Here is a 23,733-nt window from a genome sequence, read left to right as displayed (position 1 = left end):
TTGCAGGGCTGCCGTCATAGGAAAGTCTCAGAAGTGCATTAACGAAGAACGCCAGGAAGGAAAGACAAGACGCGCATGCTCAGTAGCACATGTCGGAGGTCAGTATCTAGCAGTACCTAGAGACCGCTGTCTCAGTTACCTGTTTGGCACTATGGATGGGGGCAGTGCAGGAGTGCTCCTAATCCAACATCTTACACCTTTGCATGGTGTGCATCTTCAGAATTTTACACCTGCTCTTCTAAATGATGTGAAAGAAGTTGCCCACAATGGAATATGTTGGACCATCCACCAAAGCAATGTACATGTTCCTGTGTTAACCACTTTTCCAAGGACTTCCCTTATTTAGAATAAATTGCAACCACAAATCTTAAATCTCAGATTTATGGGCCGTTTTATCAAAGAGCAAACAGCCCTATTTTCTTGTAACCCCTGCCAGCGTTATGGGATTGGTGGAACCCTGACCATCGACCACAAGTACCTCAAAGGGCTATAAAAAAAGGAACTGTTTTTGCCTTTGCATTGGGAAGCCTATTCATCAAATATCACGACAGAATTTGTACAGCCACATTATCTGTTGGGAATGGGTATGAAATACCACCAGTTCGATTCCTATCAGCGGCTGCCCGACAAAAGCAGAGTTAGAATCAGCGGAAGCCCGACAGCGCTGGAAACCCGATCGTGGATAGGTGAGTATATACTAACCTAACCCCCCTAACCCTAACCCTCCTTAGGGGTGCCTAACCCTAACTTCCCCCCGGGGGCGCCGGTCTCCCAGCGTCGGGGAAATGCGGGTGTCTACATCTAGACGCCCGGCATTTCACCCTTGCTGGGAAATGACAGTCGGAAAGCCGGCTGCCGGTATTTAGGCAGTCAGCTTCCCGATTGCTTCCCATCTGTTGCACACGAAAATCATTTAAAATTCTGTATTCTTTCAATAAAACATTTTTTTTTAATTTTACAATAGTTTTTTTTCTTTTTTAAGTTTGTTTTTAAACATTTATTGTCATTTTTTTTTTTTTTAACAAGAGGAACTGGAAGTACAAATCTGGGCTAGTTGGATCACGTCTGTAGAGACTGGCCCAGCATAGCTGTAAGATAAAAAAAAAAATTTCATTAAAGTGCAGTAATAGTAAAACATTTTACCAATGAAAACTGATAAATAGGCCACATAATCTGGCCCCAACTAATAAAAAAAATATATTTTATAACCTCTGTGGACAGAATGTGTACTTATCATTTTTACCTATGAACATAACTTGTCATTTATTCCTGCAAAGTGACTTTGTTATATTGTGCAAAGAAGACAAACTAAAGTCTGTTCCTTCAGTTCTTTGAATCAGTTTATTAATTTATTATGCAATTTGCCCTTGACATAAATTTGCATAGACTTGCAGTACTCCTGATCCTTCAAGAATAGAATTTTTATTCTGTTACATTACTATGACCCATATTTGCACTCTTTCAACCTCCACTTTAAATTCTGTTAATTTCCTAGCATTGGAGTTCAATCATAGAATAGAGAGCTTGTGCTCTGCAGGTTAGGAAGAATAGTTGCATTCCAAATATGGGAGGAAGCAAGAAATCCACATCGATTAAATGCTTTTGGGATGATTTTTCTTTATAGCCATGAATCAAACATATGGATTATACTGTAAACCAGCTGTTCCCAAACTTTCTTGAATTATAGCGCCCTAGAGCACCAGCATTTTTTTTTCACAACACCCCTAGTTTGAAAGTAATTTATTAAGAAGTTCTGCAAAAATCATTAAATTGTGGTTACAGTACCTGTCATCCTTAGGGTCAGTTATGTGGTGCACAGGGTTCCACATCTGTTTGTCCACATGTTTTATACTTGGCAGCCACCAGAACTGGTTTTGCTTATCACATTGACTATAAATCATTTGATTTGGTACTGGACCACCAACTGCAAGTGCCCTGCGACCCCCAGTTTGGGAACCATTGCTGTATGCAATAATTGAACTGCTGTGCATTATGTGCTTGTGCATGGGGTATAACGACACAGCCAGTAAAGTTTGCTGTGTTTGAGGGGCATATTTATTAATTATTGGGTTTTACACCTGATAATTATAATTTCTTATCGACGCTATTCGAGGAAATAAACAATTATGTACTGCCGGGATGTATTAAGAAACACATCCAGGGACAGGGGCTCCAATAAGAGCCCATCTGTATAATGTGTATGTCAGGTTGCGGCCTAGGAGCGGTCGCTACTCACCGCAGTGCCAGCTTCCCCTGATCCCTCAGGTGGTCAGACGCCAGGTGCGGCGGCATGTGACGTGCTGAGTATTATACTTAGAGCCATGTGGACATCTATGTGCTGCGCTGTGCCTTGGTTGCTGCGGTTGCAGTCATGGACGCAGACATGACAGTTCACATCACTACCATGACCCAATGGTAGCATGGTGTTGGTCAGCTGACGCTGTCCACCAATAACCTGCTACCTTAGGGTATAAAGCCAGTCTCCGGATGGAAGGAAGTTGCCTGTGCAATGTTGTCGCTACTTTGTGTATTGCTGATACCCCGTTCCAGGTTCCTTACGCGATCTCCTCGAGAATCAAGTGCCAACTCCTTGTGCAACAGTGCGTCCTAACCAGGGGCTGGCTGGCAACTTTCAGCCTGGGGGGCAAACCAGAGCAAGTGGCCCAACTTTTCTACCGGTGAATGCAATTTTAAAAATGGCCATAACAATAATGTCAGGGGATATTTCCATACCCCCCACATCAAAATGTCTGCTTCGAACACACACACACACATATATATATATATATATATATATATAATCTGTTAATATATAGAACAAAGGGGGCGCTCCATAGTGCATAAAAGTTTTATTCATAAAAACATAGACAGACAATCATGTCTGCAGACATGTAACATTCGTACCGTGTATCACACTGAGTGGGCTGTGTACCACTTGGTTTAATGTAAGTATACCCGGCAAACACAGTCAGCCGCTCCTCATCCTCCGGGGATAAGCCACGTACCGCTCGCTCGGAAGCTGCAGCCATATATATTATATACACACACACACTCAAAATCACATTTAGTCAGCACACATACACACACACAGTCACACTTAGTCAGCACACACACACACACACAGTCACACTTAGCACACACACAGTCACAACTAGTCAGCACACACAGTCACACCTAGTCAGCACACACACATACAGTCACATTTAGTCAGCACACATACAGTCACACATAGTCAGCACACACACATACAGTCACATTTAGTCAGCACACATACAGTCACACTTAGTCAGCACACACACATACACCCAGTCACACTTAGTCAGCACACACACATACACCCAGTCACACTTAGTCAGCACACACCCAGTCACACTTAGTCAGCACACACACACAGTCACACTTAGTCAGCACACACACACATAGTCACACTTAGTCAGCACACACCCAGTCACACTTAGTCAGCACACACCCAGTCACACTTAGTCAGCACACACACACAGTCACACTTAGTCAGCACACACACACATAGTCACACTTAGTCAGCACACACACAGTCACACTTAGCACACACACACACAGTCACACTTAGTCAGCACACACATACAGTCACACTTAGTCAGCACACACATATTTTAAATAACAAAACGTTGATATCACTGTCACACTACATTTATATGCCCCACTCCACCCTCCACTTACCTGGTATGGGTGTAGAAGACAAGAAGCAGGCACTCCTCATCTCTTCCCTCTCTCCTCTATAGGTATGATAAAAAATTTATTTTATCATTCAGCTCCTCTTCGGTTCTTCCCACTCCCCCGATAGGCCACGCCCCCTTCTCATTCTCCACCCACTTGGAATTGTGGGTAGGGAAACCTGGCTCCCCATTGGTCGACAGCGGCCATCTTTTTGTAGCCTGATATGGGGGCAGCCATTTTATTTTAGTCTCTGTTACCTGAATCGGATCTCTCTCGGGGTAGCAGCACGGGAGCCAGAGCATCGCATTCTGTGCTGTCTGCCAGTGCCTGCCAGCCCTGAAATACTAGAATTGTACCGGCCCGGGGGGCAGGTGGCACCCTGCCCCCCTGGCCCAGCCCGCCACTGGTCCTACCATCTTGCCTGTATGCGATACAAGTGCCAACTCCTTGTGCAACAGTGCGTCCTAATATCTTGCCTGTGTGCGATACAAGTGCCAAAACCTTGTGCAACAGTGCGTCCTACCACCTTGCCTGTGTGCGATACAAGTGCCACCTCTTTGTGCAACAGTGCGTCTGAACTTCTCGCCTGTGAGCGTTACACTACCACCTACTGATGCAACGGTGCGTCATATACCATTCCTCCAGTGTAAAGTTGATAGTGCCACACCTTGGCCCAACAGTGCCTCAAGCACTTGCTTTCTTCCATACGCGTACCAGTTCTCAGTACTACTTGTAGAAGTTTATCTCCAGGGCCACTGATTATCTCTATTCCTACAGTATCAGACACCTGTCCAAAGGGCCGCAACCTGCCAGCTGGGTGCAGCTTAATCCCATATCCCGCTTGGAGGGGTCACTGGTGAACGCCTCCCAGTTGGTTAGACTCCGCGCCTTTGGACAGGTCTCGTCAATGGTTGATACTTGTGGATGAGGAGATCATATAACCAGGCCCCACGCCTATGGCTCCTCCCTCATCCAGAGACCTCAGCTTCCATCCCCTCAGTAGGGGATTCCTCTAAGCCAAATGTGACAGTGTAAAGTGAAGTAATGTAATTACTTTACTTTCTGCTAAGGGACCCCCAGCATGCTACTGCACATGTGCGGTCATCAGAATGCGCATGTGAGAGTGCCCATAGAGGGACCCTACAAATCCATTTCCCGGTAAATTGTGCGATCTGTAGTCTATAAGCTACAATGGATAATACCTTCTAAAGATGGTATTTGCTACTGGGGCCAAGCTAAGGAATACTTTGCTTTCCAGTAAGTGGCATCCTTACCTGACATCGCACCTGGTGCGGGCCTGGACAGGTATCCTTCACAGCGCGCTGCGTGGCCGCACGCAGGAAAATTAGGGGGCGTGGCCTCGCTGACGGGGGCATGGACCTGTGGGATGAACCCCCATTTTTTGTTAAACCGGGGGTGCTGAATGTACAGGCTGTCCCCGGGGACTAGCCTGTTTGAGTGCCAGCTCCCTCACTGTGCTAGGAGCCGAGTGTTGCACTTAATGCAGCACCCGGCTCCTGTCATTGAGAGGGAGCCAGCACTTTGGTGTCACCCCTCAGCTGGTGACACCCGGTGTGGCCCGCACCCCCCGGGCCCCCTTGTGACCCCAGTGTTTCCAGTGCATAGGAAATCTCACAACATAGCAGCCCCCACAGAAACCTTTGGGGGCTACTATTGCGATCGGAAACAAGGTAACCGCAGCAGATATCCAATATCTGCTGTGAAATCCCCATCATACATCCTGGGGATACTTATATTTTGCAGGTATCCCGCCAAATTAATATAATAAATAAAAATTCTGCATATTCATGTTTGATATTGATGCATCGCATCTTGTACATAGAAAAAATGTATCACAAACCGACATGCCAGTCACTTTACATAGCAAAAATCTCCTGCTGTCTATCCATATACTGCATGCTGCTTATCATTTTAGCTGTTTTACGGTATTACCATGTTATAGAGCAGTGGTTCTCAAACTCAGTCCTCAGGACCCCACACAGGTCACGTATTCCAGGTCACCCAGCAGGTGCACAGGTGTACTCATTACTCACTGACACATTTTAAAAGATCCACAGGTGAAGCTAATTATTTCATTTGTGGAAAACATGCACTGTGTGGGGTCCTGAGGACGGAGTTTGAGAACCTGTGTTATAGAGGTTGTCCTATGCGGTCCATTATTACGTAAATATAGGCTAAGAATTCATACAAAAGGGGATTATGTAATATCTTCATATTAATAAAGCACTACTTATGAGCTAGAAGACAATAAGATTATTAATAAGCAGAAGGAAGAATTAGCTACTACCACACATGTTATTATATTAGACCATGCAGAAAAATAGAATTCTCTGTATAGAATATTTTATGCATATTTTGACTTTGACTGGATTTTTATAAATTATTAGGGTATTTTGTCCTTTTCAATGTGATGTTCATACCATACTCTGCACTCTCATACCATACTCTGCACGACCTCTTACAGGAAAGGACCCAAATGTCAGACTGCATCTTGTCTTATGAAGAGCTTGACACAAAACCCAGCAAAGTACACTCTAGATATTGCCCAAATATGCAAAAGCAAAGATGTAATACTTAATATTTTTTGAATAGGAAAGTACGTTAAAGCCCCAAGGGCCTTTGATATCAAACATTATACAGAAGGTTGACTGAACGTCCCCAGCAGCATTGATGCAGATGATAAAATATCATGTCGGCTTTCAGAAGCCTGAAAGAGTTTGAAAGTCCCAAATCCCCTACAGGCCTAATTTTGCCACTTAGTTCAGACATTACAGATGAACGGGATGCAGAAATATATCAAGTGCATCAGCATGGAGAAATCCTGCTGGCTGTTTACAGGATTTATAAACACAATCTGTAGTGGGACTAGGATTGTGCCACCATTATAAACTCAGATGTTTTGCATTTGGACATTTAATACCTCGCTCTCATACTGTACTATAACAACTTGGCATGCTCTGGTCTATCAGACTGATGAATATTATATTCCTTTGCAGACTGAGCATAATCTAACAGTGGTTATCAGTGATCCTACTAAAATGAGATGCTTGTTCCAAATAATATTGCCATGTTTTCTATTTTATAGAGTTGCAGTAATGTACGTATCTGACATCCTATTTTTACAACTTAAGGAACGTGACATACTGTATGTTCTTGTCTTGTGTAACTGACGCGTCCTATATGAACCATTATATATACTGTACAAGTGAAATATCAACAGTTCCTTTATGACACAGTAGCTATAATATTAACGGGGGAATCGGTATGTAATGCCGGCTGTCGGGATGCCTCCTGCCAGAATACTGACAGCGGTATCCCGATGGTTGGTATCCCGACAGGGGTCGGGTAAATATACTTACCCTTCCCACTTCTGCCCCTAACCCTCCCTTCTTGTAGCCTAACCCTAACCCTCCCCATCCCACACCCTAACCTTAACCCTCCCCGTTAGTGCCTAAACCTAAGTCTCTCTTGGTGCCTAATCCTAACCCCAGTGGTGCCTAACCCCTAGGGGTGCCTAACCCTCCCCTCCCAAAACCTAACACTGACCCCGCTACTCTACCTAAACCTAACCCTCCCCATCCGAGGCTACCACTAAGGGCGCCCCGGATTTACCTCGTTCGGGCTGCCGTCCTTCTGTGTTCCAGTGACGGGATTAAGATGGTCGTCTGTATTTTTGATGCCTATTTTAAGTCTCATGTCGCTCTTCCCCTGTTGGGATTGAGACCGGCGGCATCACGGCCGCAGATCTCATAACTACATCGGGATGTAGTTTATTTACCGGCGACCCGGATGCCGGCCGTCGGAATCCCGCACCTGTTGGGATCTTCATCCATCAGGATGCCGCTGTCTGAATTCAGCCACCGGTATTTCATACCCAACCCAATATTAACAACACACATTAACAACACCCAGCATTTGAATGCATGGGAAACCCACAGATTTACACAGAATCAATAGGTTAGTGCACATTAACCCATGGTTTACCACTTGGGGAAAATGACAATTAATTGAATAGCTCCAGGGGTGAAACCCAGAGTTATTCCTCACTCTGCAGAACTCGCAACTAATTTAATTCCTCCCTTGTCATGTGCATTAAATTCAATAGTTTTTAACAAAAAACTGAATCATGCTTGTCCAGTGACTTTACTGCACATGACACAGAGTTGTTGATTCCCAATGCTAAATAAAAGAGAAAATGGTAACATATTGGTTTTACTAGAAAATTAGATTTGTTTTGAATTCTTCAGAATCCTTTATAGCAGTAATTAGAATTCAGACAAGAGGATATATTTATTAACTATTGGGGCCCATTTATCAATGAGTTTTATCATACGCAATAAGTTTAAAAACTCATTGCATATGATAATGGTGCTCCAGCCAATCAGCTCATGACTGTCATCTGTTTGAAAAATGACAGTTGGGAGGTGATTGGCCTGAACACCATTTATCATATGCAACTCGTTGATAAATGGGCCCCATTTGTGTTTTAGCCTGGATAAATGAATTTTGTTATCGCCTTTCACTGCAATAATAAATGATCACATGGATTAACCAAAAATCACATCCAGGGACAGCCCATGCCTGAGATGCGTAAGAGGTAGTGATCACCGATACGATCACCTTACTTTCAGTTTCAGGACCCCCGGCATGCTACTGCACAGGCATTCTACTGACCTCGCAAATGGAGAGTTCAGGGGAGGGAACTTGCCGATTCCTCTCCCAGTACCTTTTGCATAATGTAGCCCATAGGCTACTACAGCTAATTCCATCGGCTTTAAGGTCCCAACATGTTACATGTACTGTAGAGTATACTTATCTTATGTAGGGAGTTATCGAGGTGTTTCCTGCAATATAATATTGATAAATATTGGCAGAATATCCTAAATTATGGAATTGGTGTATCATTTTCTAGTTTCAGGACTCTAGCCAAAATCCAAATATCAGTTTCTTGTGACCTTGGACAAATAGCTTTACTTTTTCCTAGCCACACATATATAAAGTGAGCTTGATTGGGCAGGAAATACTGCATACAATTTACAGGATATTTTAGATCTAGCCTATAGGTGCCCATCCACTAGTAGATCAGGGAAAGACGGTACGATTACGACATCGTAATCGTACCGTCGTTCCTCTAGGGGGTGCAGTGCTTACACTGGACAATTCATTGTTCAGTGTAGGCACATCAACCATCCCCGAACATGGCCAGTCTGTCGTTATCAGCAGATTGGCCTATATGTTCGGCCGATGATCAATGTCGGAAACGACCAGCTGGAGCGCGCATCGCTGGTCGTTTCCGACATTTAAGTGCACGATTTGCGGACAATTACTGAGCGATTGCACGATTACGATGTCGTAATCGTGCCATCGTACAGTGTAATCGGCTAGTGGATGGGCACCTTAACTGTAACTTATAACTTGAAGTCTACAAATCCCCAAATGATTGTATGAAGGAGGCACAAATCGCTTTTTGGTATTAGCATCTTTATAAATTTATTCCACATGCATAAATGGAAATTATGTTTGCACAGGTTTCTGTAAGTGATTTATTAATAATCTGTAGGTTTAATAAATGACTGTCTTTAAGTACACAGAGCAGAATTTATAAGGCTAATAATTCTGCAGGCTATTGGAAACACAACTCAGAAACCACCGCAAGCACCTGAGTCTTAATCCAGGCATTGGGGACAGGATTTTCATTACTCTGGATGATTGCAATACTCCAGTTCTATCATAAAACTGCACATTTGAGGTATAGATTACAGTGTAAACATTACAGAAAGAAACATTATCAGAGTTTAGTGCAACTGAATATAGAAATGAACATTATAGTGTGTCCCGTGACATTGCTATGTGTAAATAACCTATGCTCTAACAATTAGAAAGAGCCTGCAAATTTGTTTCATAGGGTCCTATTCAACTGTATTTCTGTTTAATGCAGTATGATGATAAAAGCCATCCAATAAATGTAATTTTATAGTTCATGTTAGGGGCTCTTAAAAGCCAGGTTTTCGCAAATCAGCCTTGGTCTTTGCCAGCTATGAAACCATGTCAGATTCCTTACTCATAAAGTGGTAAATGCTGGATTGGATAACCTCTTATTGTCTTAGTGTATTTTAACCTAAGACTAACCCTAAGCTTAACCCTAAATCCCCCCCTGGAGCCCCTAACCTAACCCACCCCCCCGCGGCTGTCCGCGCCCGGCTTACCTTCCATCGGGAAGCCAGGCATTGGTCTCCCGGCATACGTAAAATGACAGGCATCGAGCTCTCAGCGCCTGTCATTTAACCCTTGCCGGGATTAGACAGTCGGGAAGCCGGCGGGCAGGATTCCGTCCTTCGGCTACCCGACTGCTTCCTATATAATCGTCCAAACAAATGATTGGGCACTCAAAAGATACGGTATAAGATGCAAAAAATATCAAGTGTATTGTAGAATCATGTCAACGTTTCAGGGCATCCGCCCTTTCATCAGGACACACTTGCAGTAACCAACAACACAGACACATAACACTTACCCCCAATAAATACCCATCTTCCAGGCTGTCACCACAATCAGCGTCAGCTACGAGGAAGGGAGCGTCCGTCTAAGCCGCACTTCCGGGTTCCACTAGCCTGTGGTGCTAAGCAACCACTATGCTAGCGCTTCACGGAGTGCCGGGTCCCGCCCGCCTGTGGTGCTAAGCAACCACAATGCCAACAAGCCCTTCAGAGAGTGCACCAGCAGATCTCCCCACACTCTAGGCATATCACCAGTACAGATGTGCGCTGACCCCCGTGTTTTGGTTTTGGATCTGGATCTACCCTGGTTTTGGATCTGGATTGGTTTTGCCAAAACCTCACCTCTGTGGTTTGTTTTCACGTTTTGGATCTGGATTTTTTTCTTAAAAAATCATAAAAACAGCTAAAATCACATAAGATGGGCCTGTTTTTGTTCCTACAGTATAATTAACCTCAATAACATTTATTTCCAGTCATTTCTAATCAATTTTAACCACCACAATATTATTTGCCTAATCTAGTTAAGGCCAAAAGGTTGCATCCAGCTAGCTGGCTGACTAAGCTAAGTGACACAGTGGGCCGCACTAACATGTGACAGTTCAGTTTCTAATTTCCAACACGGATTCAGTGTGTTATACAGTGTGGGTTGGATACACCAATAGTGCACTTACTGTGACAGCAGTGTCCGCAGAGCGGGTTGCTGACAGTGTCCTCAGTACATGGAATGGCAGTGTCCAAAGTGAAGGGTACCGGTGATGTCAGCAGTGTGGAGGTGCCAGCGGTGTCTTTAGTGCAGGTTTGCTGGCTGTGTCGGCAGTGCAGGGGTGCCAACGGTGTCTTTAGTGCAGGTTTGCTGGCTGTGTCGGCAGTGCGGATGTGCCAGCGGTGTCTTAGTGCAGGTTTGCTGGCTGTTTCGGCAGTGCGGGGGTGCCAGCAGTGTCTTTAGTGCAGGTTTGCTGGCTGTGTCGGCAGTGTGGGAGTACTGGTGGTGTCCTCACTGTGGGAGTGTCGGCAGTGTTGGCAGTGTGGGGGTCACTGACAGTGTCCTCAGTACGTTGAGCAGCAGTGCAGGAGTGTCGGCAGCGGTGGTGTCGGCAGCGGGGGATGATGCCAGTGGGGGTGTCGGCAGTGGGGGGTGCCGGCGGTGTCAGGCGGCAGGGGATGAAGGGCACCATATTTTTTTACTCCTTTGTAGTGTTTTCAATGGGCTTAACGCTGATTGCCTGAGAGCCTTAGCAGACGGCTCTCTCAGCCAATCCGCGTTAAGCCCGCTGAAAACAAAACCTCGCGACTCGACAGAGGGGTCACAAGGTTTTGCCTCGGGTCAGAGATCTGGGGAAGGCAGGGAGATCCGAGCTGCGCTTGGATCGCCCCGGATCCCCGAAATTCGGGTGTTTCCTGTTCTCAGGGAACCGGACCCGCTCATCTCTAATCACCAGTGAGGGCAGCACAAAACATATCACAAACAATAAATCCATCACAAAAAAATGACATATAACAGGAAGAAAATATGTAAAACACCACATAAATATATTTCATAACATTGATATAATGAAAAGAACAATGTCTACATCAGACTATTCCAGCAGTTCGAATCCTGGCAGCGACAGGCCGACAGCGCTGGAAATCCCGATCGTCCCAGGTAAGTACTAACTAACCTACCCCCCTAACCCTAAACCTCCCTTAGGGATGCCTAACCCTAACCTCCCCCCCAAAGTACCTAACCCTAATCCCCCCTCTAAGTGCCTAAACCTAACCCCCCCTTCCCCGCTTGCCTAAATCTAAGTCCCCCAGGGGGGTGCCTAACCCTAACCTCCCCCCGGGGGTGCCTAACCCTAACCTTCCCACCCCCTAGCCTAACCCTAACCTTCCAAGGGGTTGCCTAACCCTAAGTACCCCCCGGGAGCCCAAAACCTAACCCTCCCACCCCTGCGGCTGTCCGCTCACGGGGGGGGGGGGAGGGTTAGGTTTAGGGCTCCCGGGGCCTAAACCTAACCCCTTCGATCGGGATGCTGGGCGCCGGTCTCCCGGCATCAGTAAAATGAGCGGCGTCTACATCTAGACGCTGGTCATTTCACCCTCGCTGGGATATGACAGCCGGGAAGCCGGCTGTCGGTATAATGTCAGCTGGCTTCCCGATTGCATCCCCTTTTAGGTGATACAGTATCTAACCTAAAGATCCAGCGAGCTTCTAAGGTCAAAAGTGCCTTACTGTAGCTCTATCTCCTCCTCTAAGGGATTCTGGGACATGATCGATCATCAAATATTTGAGAACAGAGAGAGGGTGACCACTGTTCTTGAAATGCTTGGCCACTTGTTGGTCAATATCTCTACCTGTGACCGCTAAATTAATGGCTGATCTATGTAATGCCATTCTATCATGGAATTTACGTGTAGTTTGGCCCATATAATACAAGCCACACGGACACCAGATAATGTAGACAACAAAGGCCGTGGTACAGGTTAATACGTGACAAATCTCAAACTTCTTATCTAAATGTGGGTGCTTAAAGAATTTGGCTTGCACAAAATATCTGCAAGTCGTGCAATTGTGACAGCAGTAACATCCAGGTGGCTTCACGTATACATTAGCTGGTCGAGGTACACCTCTCCCAGTAATATCCGTGATCATCAGCCGATCCCTCAGATTCCGCCCCCTCCGGAAAGCAGCTACTGGGTGTACATTCTTAAAGATCGGTAAATCTTGGTCAGACAACACAATGGGCCACAGTGCTTTAGTCTGATCACTGGACTTGCTACAGTCCAGTGATCAGACATGCGACTAAGGCACTGTGGCCCATTGTGTTGTCTGACCCAGATTTACCTATCTTTAAGAATGTACATATACATATATATAAGTTCTCCAACATACTAGCCATGCAGAGCCTATATAAATATCGCAAGTACACAATATCAGAAACCCTATAGTTTGTGGGCGTGCTGCTAATATTCACATTTACGGCTCAGACTCCCGTTGCACTACAACACCCAGCAATACCCTAAAGATCTAGGCTGCTTCTATATGTTACACATACTTGCCGACAATCAGCTCCCTCCTACCGGGAGGGAGCTGATTGTCGGATAACAGCAGGGGGCGTGTCCGGACAGATATGACACATTGGGGGCGGGGCGGGGCCACACGATCGCGTCATCATAGCCCTGTCCTCTCTTCACAATGCCATATTTATGGCATTGTGAAGCAGGGGGTGGGGCCACGATGACGCGATTCAACGCAAATCTTGTCACCGCCCCCCCCCCCCCCCCGGCTGTGGGGATTTCTAGTTTATTCTGTGGGGAGGTCGGGAGGGTTGGTGGATGCCGGGAGGCTTGACTGGCCTTCTGGGTCGGGAGTGGCACCCAATATTCGGGAGGTTCCCCGCCAAATCGGGAGGGTAGGCAAGCCTGATGTTACATTTATACTGGTCATATCCATGTATTTTATGTTACTTGTTGTTCTATCTGGTTCAATAAACCCAAGAACTGGTTAAGCTGTACCACATGTGGACTAACTGCCACCAGCACCAACTGCGCAACACACTTAACATCATCAGGGCTGGATTAAGGCTTGTGGGGGCCCTGGGGCAACTAAGTTGTGGGGGCCCCCACCAAGGCACACTGAGCCTACCCCATTCCCCCTCCACACGAAGCCTACCCCTACCCCTCCTGATTACTTACCTTCTGGCTCTGTGTTGTGAATACAGCAGCACAGTGAGCGCTGCTGCATAGATCGCAGAGCAGCTCCTGAAGCCCAACATCAGTGATCAGCGTCACGGACCTGATGTGTCACGTGTAGGGATGAGCGGGTCCGGATTTCTGAAATCCGAACCACCCCGATCCGAGACGGGAACCGAGTCAGTCTCAGGTTTTCCCACCAGACTCAATTCCCAGAATAAGGCAAAATGTCATCCTTGCGCTGTCAGATTCTTGCAGGTTTTGGATTCTATAAAAGGTCCCCGTGTTGTCGCCATTTTTCCCTCCGGCTGTGGACAGTGAAGAGGGAGGGTGGGGGTTGCTGTGCTGGTGCTGCTGTTGTCCATGGGGGCTGTGTCCAAAGTCCATAGGGGCTAGATGGGCTATGTTGTGCAGTGCTGTTGTCCCATAAAGGCTGTGTTGTCCATAGAGGGAGGGTGGGGGTTGCTGTGCTGGTGCTGCTGTTGTCCAATGGGGGCTGTGTCCAAAGTCCATAGGGGCTGGATGGGCTATGTTGTGCAGTGCTGTTGTCCCATAAAGGCTGTGTTGTCCATAGAGGGTGGGCGGGGGTTGCTGTGCTGGTGCTGCTGTTGTCCATAGGGGCTGTGTCCAAAGTCCATAGGGGCTGGCTGGGCTGTGTTGTGCAGTGCTGTTGTCCCATAAAGGCAATAGTCCTAAAGGGGTGCTGTAGTGTTGTCCAGGGGGTGCTCTGTCCATCAGGGGTGCTTCCCCCAAGTGCAAAAAAAATAATATTTATTTTTCTGTTTGTGTGCACATTAGCCGCATGTGCATCAACAAAGTAGCAGCAGCAAGCGTGCGCCTGTGTCATAAGTCAAGGGCCGGCTGGTCTGTTTAAGGGTGGTAGGGTAGGGGGCGCTGTTTGGACCAATCAATTTTCCTGTTTATTATCACTCTCACTTGTAGCTTCCTCTTATTTTATCCCCAGCATCTCCTGGCCTCCCCTATCTCTACCCTGGCCCTTCCCCATGAGGTCATGGCCCTTTTTCAGGTGCACTATCTTATGTCTCTATTTAAAAAATGGTGAGAGGGGTGCCTATTCTCTCTCTGGCACAACCAAAAAGTTTGGTTACGGCTCTGTACACACATACATAAACACATACATTCACACTAACACATATATAAACATTAACACATACATACACATATATACACACTGACACATACAGGATACACATACTGTATATACAATAACACATACACATATATTCTGATAGATCGGAACCAATCTTTTGTAATTAATCACCAGCCCAAGTTCATTACTGTATGTCAGACCCTTGCATTACTGAGATCTCAGGAGACGGAATCACCACAAACAGCAGCCTTGGCTTCAAGATTCCCTCTGGCTATATTTGCGTGTTGTACAATAATATAAAGCACAGTATTCTTACGGTACTTTTGCAACATATCAGAATATTCACACAGTATATCTCACTATAGCAGTCACAGGTTCTTCAGCTCATAGCTCAGCAGAAATCAGTCTTTGTAATATACATTTAAAGCTATGAATACTTAATGGCACACACCATCTTGTGACAAGATGGAGTCTTATGTGGCTAGCTTAATAACAGATTTATCAATACACATAAACACATACCTACACATATATATACACTGACACATATATACACACAACATATATACACATAAACACATACATACTCATATATACATACACATAAACACATACATACACAAACACATACATACTGTACACAGACAATAAAACAGTACACATACACTTACATTTTATGCAGCTGCTGTTCCCTTCATTAGGCTCCGCCCCCTCGCCCCGTAATGTCGCAATTCGCGGGTCACATGGGGGTGGGGGTGGGGCTGGTCGTATTGGATCTGCCTCCACTTTGGCCACGATAGCAGGGGAAATTGCTCCGTCAGCATGCTCTAGTGGTGGGGGCCCCTCTATGTGTGGGGGGCCCCGGGACGACCGCCCCTGTTGCCCCCCCCTTAATCCGGCCCTGAACATCATATATACTTTGGCCAAATGTATTCTCTCTTGGTGGGTAAATAGTCTACATCCAGCACTATTAGGTTATGGGCCCAGCAGACTCAAGTTTTGAATTTTTGCATCAATTATCTGTATTTTGGTCTTTGCAACTTACCAAGTACTGCTTAATCTACATTAGTGTTTCCCAAACTCATCCCTCAGGGAGGACTAACAGTGCATGGTTTCCATAATTCCTTGTTGGTGCACAGGTATATTCATTACTGGCTAACACATTTTAAAAGATCCACGGGTCATCGGCAAACGCAATTTTTGTTGGGAGGGGTTTCCATATACACCAATAAGAAATTGGAACTGGGAGCTGGATGGTCTGAAAAGTTGGTGATGTCTGTGTGAACAAACATAATAAAATAGTAATTGCACTACTCCTCTATTTTGTTTGCATTTTAAATGATCCATTGACAGGAAAGGTGAATAGACTATTTTTATTGAGAGTGATTGTATTGTGTTATTGTCAGGGGATCAGTATGAATGACCCGACGCTGGCAGACCGGCAACAGTGAAGATCCCGACAGGGGATTTAGGTAAGTATCATTTACCGTACCCTCCCTAACCCTAACCCTCCCTTAGGGGTGCCTAACAAATACCTCCCTCCCTAGTGCCTAACCCTACATCCCCCTAAGTGCCTTATCCTAACCCCCCGTCCCTGCAGCCTAAACCTAAGTCTCCCGGAGGGGTGCCTAACCCTAACCTCCCCCCGAGGATGCCTAACCCTAACCCTCCCTTCCCCTAGCCTAACCCACCTGGGGGGTGCCTAACCCTAAGTACCCCCCGGGAGCCCCTAACCTGTGAGCGACTGTCCGCGCCTGCCGCCCGGCTTACATTCGTTCGGTATGCCGGGCGTCGGACGCTTAGGTATAATGACAGGCATCGGGATTTCGACGCCTGTCATTATAGTACCCTGCCGGGATTTGACAGTCGGGAAGCCGGCGGTCGGCATTTTGTCCGTCGGCTTCCTCACTGCATTCCATTGTCAGTTATGATATATTTAAGTTGTAATAAAAGAAAATCTTGCAAATGATGTGTTAATTTATAAGAAATGGCAAAAGTGCAACATAAAAGTTAAACGTTTAGAATTTTTGCATCAATTATCTGTATTTTGGTCTTTGCAACTTACCAAGTACTGCTTAATCTACTTCAGTGTTTCCCAAACTCATCTCTCAGGGAGGACTAACAGTGCATGGTTTCCATCATTCCTAGTTGGTGCACAGGTATATTCATTACTGGCTGATACGTTTTAAAAGATCCACGGGTCATCGGCAAAATGCAAGTTTTGTTGGGAGAGGTTTTCATATACACCCTTCAACAATAAAACTATATCATTTATATACTGTGTGTGTGTATATATATATATATATATATATATATATATATGTATACACACACACACACATTTTTTTTTTAAAACTATACTGTATATAATATATATACATACATATATATATATATATATAAATACATATGTTACAAATACCGGCAGCGCCAGCCCGACGTGGAAGGAAATCCCGATCGTGTCTAACCCTAACCCCCCCCCCTGTGCCTAACCCTAATCCCCCCTCTAAGTGCCTAAACTTAACCCCCCCTTCCCCCACCCCCGGGGGGTGCCTAACCCTAAATTCCCCCTGGCAGTGCCTAACCCTAACCCTCCCGCCCCCTAGCCTAAACCCAACCTCTGGGGGGGGTGCCTAACCCTGTCCCCCCCGGGACCCTAAACCTAACCCCCTTCGATCGGGATGTCGGGCGCCGGTCTCCCGGCGTAGCTAATTAACCCTTGCAGGGATTCTGTAGTGGAGATGCCGGCGGTCGGCATAGCGACCGCCAGCATCATAAACGCATACATATATATATATATATATATATATATATTAGGGGTGTGCACCGGCACTTTTTCGTGTTTTGTGTTTTGGTTTGGATTTAGATCTTTCTTCGTGTTTTGGATCTGGATTGGTTTTGCCAAAACCACCCTTCCGTGTTATGGGTACTGGGTTTTGTGTTTTGGATATGTATTTTTTTGAAAAAAAGCATAAAAACAGCATAGGAGCAGAAAAACCCATGAATTCTGTGATTTTAGCTATTATTAACCACAATAACATTAATTTCCACTCATTTTCAGTCTATTCTGAACACCTCACACTATTGTTTTTAGTCCAAATTTTTGCACCAAGGTAGCTGGATGACTATGCTAAGCGACACAAGTGGGCGGCACAAACACGTGGCCCATCTAGGAGTGACACTGCAGTGGCAGACAGGATGGCAGTTTGAAAAACTAGGCCCCAAACAGTACATAATGCAAAGAAAAAAAAGAGGTGCAAGATGGAATTGTCCTTGGGCCCTCCGACCCACCCTTATGTTGTATAAACAGGACATGCACACTTTAACAAACCAATCATTTCAGCGCCAGGGTCTGCCACACGACTGTGGCTGAAATGATTGGTTCGTTTGGTTCCCCACAAAACAAGCTGGCAATTAATCTGTCCCTGCACAAACTGGCTCTACGGAGGCAAGATGTCATTCTCATCCTCTTCATCCACCAAATCCTCACCCTCTTCAGTGTTGTGTACATCCTCATCCTCACAGAGTATTAATTCGTCCCCGCTAGAATCCACCACCACAGGTCTCTCTGTACATTCTGGAGGCTGGTCTCCCTGGAAGAACTGATAATTCATTTTGATGAACATCATCTTCTCCACATTTTTTGGAAGCAACCTCCTACGCCTTTCGCTGACAAGGTTCCCGGCTGCACTAAACACTCTTTCGGAGTACACACTGGAGGGTTGGCAACATAGGTAAAATAGAGCCAGTTTGTACAGGGTCCTCCAAATTGCCTCTTTTTCCTGCCAGTACAGGTATGGACTGTCTGACATGCCTACTTGGATGCTGTGACCGATGTAATCCTCCACCATTCTGTCAATGGTGACAGTATCATATGCAGTGACAGTAGACATGTCAGAAATTGTTGCCAGGTCCTTCAGTCTGGACCAGATGTCCAAACTTGGTCCTGCCTGCCCTGCATCACCGCCAGTGGGTTGCTTAAGATACCTAAGTTGATTACTGGCAGCCCCAGTTGCGGGCGAAAATGAAGAAGGAGCTGTTGATGTGTCACATTCCGCTTCAGCTGACAGTGTTTTCACCAGCAGGTCTTTGCAGCTCTGCAGGCTTGTGTCGGCCGGAAAGAGAGACACCACATTGGCTTTAAACCTAGGATCAAGCATGGTGAACAAAATGTAGTGGTCTGATTTCAACAGATTGACCACCCTCGAACCCTGGCAAAGCAAATGAAGGGTTTCATCCACAAATCCCACATGCCGAGCGGAATCGCTCCATCTTAGCTCCTCCTTCACTTTCTCCAGCTGCTTCTGCAAAAGCCTGATGAGGGGAATGACCTGACTCAAGCTGGCAGTGTCTGAACTGACTTCACGTGTGGCAAGTTCGAAGGGCTGGAGAACCTTGCACAACACGGAAATCATTCTCCACTGTGCTTGAGTCAGGTGCATACCCCCTCCTTTGCCTATGTCATAGGTGGATGTATAGGCTTGAATGGCCTTTTGCTGCTCCTCCATCCTCTGAAGCATATAGAGGGTTGAGTTCCACCGCATCACAACATCTTGATTCAGGTGATGGAAGGGCAGGTTCAAGAGTGTTTGCTGGTGCTCCAGTCTTCGGCATGCAGTCGCTGAATGGCGAAAGTGGCCAGAAATTTTTCGGGCCACCCAAAGCGTCTCTTGCACGCCCCTGTCGTTTTTCAGAAAAATCTGCACCACCAAATTGATTGTGTGAGTAAAACATGGGACGTGCTGGAATTTGCCCAGATGTAATGCCCGCACAATGTTGGTGGCGTTGTCAGATATCACAAATCCCCAGGAGAGTCTAAGTTGGGTAAGCCACTGGGCGATGATTTCACTCAGTTTCTCTAAGAGGTTGTCGGCGGTGTGCCTCTTACTGAAACTGGTGATACACAGCGTAGCCTGCCTTAGAACGAGCTGGCGTTTCTGAGCTGCTGCTACAGGTGATGCTTCTGTTGTTGCTGCGTAAGGCGATACATCTACCCAGTGGGCAGTCACAGTCATATAGTCCTTAGTCTGCCCTGTTCCACTTGTCCATGGTTAAGTGGACATTGGGTACAACCACATTTTTTAGGACACTGAGGACACTTTTTCTGACGTCTCTGTACATTCTTGGTATTGCCTGCCTAGTGAAGTGGAATCTAGATGGGATTTGGTACCGGGGGCACACTACCTCCATCAACTTACCTTTCCATATTCAGATAAGCCATTTCCGTTTTTGTCCCTCCATTATATATTTGTATTTTTACCTTGTTTTGCTAACTGTTTTTAACATCTGTCAGTGGCATATTTATTATTGTATATTGGTCGCCCTATTGTTTGTGGTATTTCTCATTATTAAATATATTATTTTTTATAAATTCACTATCTAATAAGTTATTATGATTACAATATTTATATTAATAATTTGCACATCGACACCTGTATATATGTGTATATATATTATATATATATATATATATATATACATACATACACTTATATGTACATTTCTCTGCAATATTTGCACCCACATAGCACATTGCACGCTTTATATCAGTTTTACTATCCATAATATATATATATATATTAGGGGTGAGCGGGTTCGGATTTCTGAAATCCGAACCCCCCCCCCGATCCGAGGCAGATTCGAGTCAGGCTCGACTTTTCCCGCCTGACTCAGATCTGAAATTGAGGCAAAACTTCATCATCCCGCCTTCCGGGTCTCGCGGGTTTTGGATCCTATATAAGGTACCCGCGTCGGCGCCATTTTCTCACTCGGCTGTGGACAGGGAAGAGGGAGGGTGGGAGTTAGGGCTGGCTGAGCTGTGTAGTGTAGTGTAGTGCAGTGTAGTGTGCTGTGCTGTGCTGTGCTGCTGTTGTCCATAAGGGCTGTGTCCACTCCTCCAAAGTCCATAGGGGCTGGCTGTGTTGTGCTGTGCTACTGTTGTCCATAGGGGCTGTGTCCACTCCTCCAAAGTCCATAGGGGCTGGCTGTGTTGTGCTGTGCTGCTGTTGTCCTTAGGGGCTGTGTCCACTCCAAAGTCCTGTGCAGAGTCCCAGTCCTAAAGGGGTGCTGTAGTGTTGTCCAGGGGGTGCTCTGTCCATCAGGGGTGCTCCCCCCAAGTGCAAAATTTTTTTTTATATTTTCTGTGTTTGTGAATTGTGTGCGCAGTAGCCGCACGTGCATCAACAAAATAGTGCCAAGCGTGCGCCTGTGTCATAAGTAAAGTGCCGGCTGGCTTGACCGTTAAAGGGTGCTGTAACCCCCAAAGTACACTCCAAACAAAATAAAAAAATATTTTCTGTGTTTGTCAATTGTGTGCGCAGTAGCTGCACGTGCATCAACAAAGTAGTGCCAAGCGTGCGCCTGTGTCATAAGTAAAGGGCCGGCTTGATTGTTAAAGGGTGCTGTAACCCCCAAAGTACAGTCCAAACAAAATAAAAAAATATTTTCTGTGTTTGTGAATTGTGTGCGCAGTAGCCGCACGTGCATCAACAAAGTAGTGCCAAGCGTGCGGCTGTGTCATAAGTAAAGGGCTGGCTGGCTTGACCGTTAAAGGGTGCTGTAACCCCCAAAGTACACTCCAAACAAAATAAAAAAATATATTTTTTTGTGTTTGTGAATTGTGTGCGCAGTAGCCGCACGTGCATCAACAAAGTAGTGCCAAGCGTGCGCCTGTGTCCCATAAATAAAGGGCCGGCTGGATTGACAGCTAAAGGGTGCTGTAACCCCCAAAGGGCACTCCAAACAAAATAAAATAATATATTTTTTTGTGTTTGTGAATTGTGTGCACTGTGGCTGCACGTGCATCAACGAAGGAGCAGCGCCAAGCGTGCGCCTGTGTCCCATAAGTAAAAGGCCGGCTGGCTTGTCCGTTAAAGGGTGCTGTAACCCCCAAAGGGCACTCCAAACAAAATAAAAATATATATTTTTTTGTGTTTGTGAATTGTGTGCGCAGTAGCCGCACGTGCATCAGCAAAGTAGTGCCAAGCGTGCGGCTGTGTCCCATAAGTAAAGGGCCGGCTGGCTCATTTCTTAAAGGGTGGTGTAACCCACAAAGTGCACTAGTCTCCAACAAAAATAAAAAGTATTTTCTGTGTTTGTGTGCGCCTTAGCCACACGTATATATCAATATAACATAAATGGAGGACCAAACTTTCTCCGATAAAAATAAAATAGGGAAAGATCAAGAACCACTTCCTCCTAGTGCTGAAGCTGCTGCCACTAGTCATGACATGGACGATAACATGCCATCAACGTGGTCTGCCAAGGCCGATGCCCAATGTCATAGTAGAGGGCACATACAATCCCAAATGACAAAGTTCAGGAAAATGATATTGAAAAAAACATTTAAATCATCTGAAGAGAAATGTAAACTTGTCAATATGCCATTTGCGACACGGAATGGCAAGGAATGGCTAAGGTCTTTCCCTATGTTCATGACTAGTGGTTCAGCTTCACATGACGATGGAAGCCCTCCTCCCACTAAAAAAAATCAAACGAGTTAAGCTCGCAAAAGCACAGCGAAGAACTGTGCGTTCTAAGAAGATATCACAAATCCCCAATCAGAGTCCAAGTGTGGTGGTGGTTGCGATGCCTGACCTTCCCAGCACTGGACGGGAAGAGTTGGCTCTTTCCACCATTTGCACGCCCCCTGCAAGTGCTGAAAGGAGCACCCACAGTCCACTTGCTGATATGCAAATTGAAGATGTCACTGTTGAAGTACAACAGGATGAGGATACTGGTGTAGCTGGCGCTGAGGAGGAAGTTGGCGAGGAGGATTCTGATGGTGATGTGGTTTGTTTAAATCAGGCTCCGGGGGAGACAGTTGTTGTCCGTGGGATGAAAAAGCCCATCATGGTCATGCCTGGGCAGAAGACCAAACATTCCACCTCTTTGGTCTGGCAATATTTCTATCCAAATCCGGACAACAACTGTCTTGCCATATGTACCATATGTAAAGGTGGAATAAGTAGGGGTAGGGACGTTAACCACCTAGGAACATCCTCCCTTATACGGCACCTACAGCGCGTTCATAAAAAGTTACTGTCAAGTTCAGAAACTTTGGCTAAGACCGTAAGCAGTCCAGGGACACCTAAATCCCATCGTCCTGTTGTATCCAAGTGCCTGCAAACCACACCGTCAACTCCCTCCTCATCAATTTCCTCCTTAGTCAGGATCGGAAGTAGTCCTGCAGGCCATGTCTCTGGCATGACTGACTCTCCTATCCGGGATTCCTCCGGAGGATCCTGCATTGCTACGCCTCCTGCTGCCGCTGCTGCTGTTGCTGCTGCTGGGAGTCATTCATCATCCCAGAGAGGAAGTAGGAACACCACTACTTTTACTAAACAATTGACCCTCCAACAGTCCTTAGCGAGGAGGATGAAGTACGACAGCAGTCATCCTGAAGCAAAACGTATAACTGAGGCCTTGACTGCTATGTTGGTGTTAGACGTGCGTCCGGTATCCGCCATTAGTGCAGTGGGATTTAGACAATTGATGGAGGTAGTGTGTCCCCGGCTCCAAATCCCATCTAGATTCCACTTCACTAGGCAGGCGATACCGAGACTGTAGAGAAATGTCAGAAAAAGTGTCCTCAGTGTCCTGAAAAATGCCGTTGTACCCAATGTCCACTTAAGCACAGACATGTGGACAAGTGGAACAGGGCAGACTAAGGACTATATGACTGTGACAGCCCACTGGGTAGATGTATCACCTTACGCAGCAACAGCAGCAGCGTCA

This window comes from Taudactylus pleione, unplaced genomic scaffold, assembly GCF_031769625.1.
Source record: "Taudactylus pleione unplaced genomic scaffold, aTauple2 ptg000479l, whole genome shotgun sequence".
Taxonomy (NCBI): domain Eukaryota; kingdom Metazoa; phylum Chordata; class Amphibia; order Anura; family Myobatrachidae; genus Taudactylus; species Taudactylus pleione.
This window is presented reverse-complemented; position numbering follows the sequence as displayed.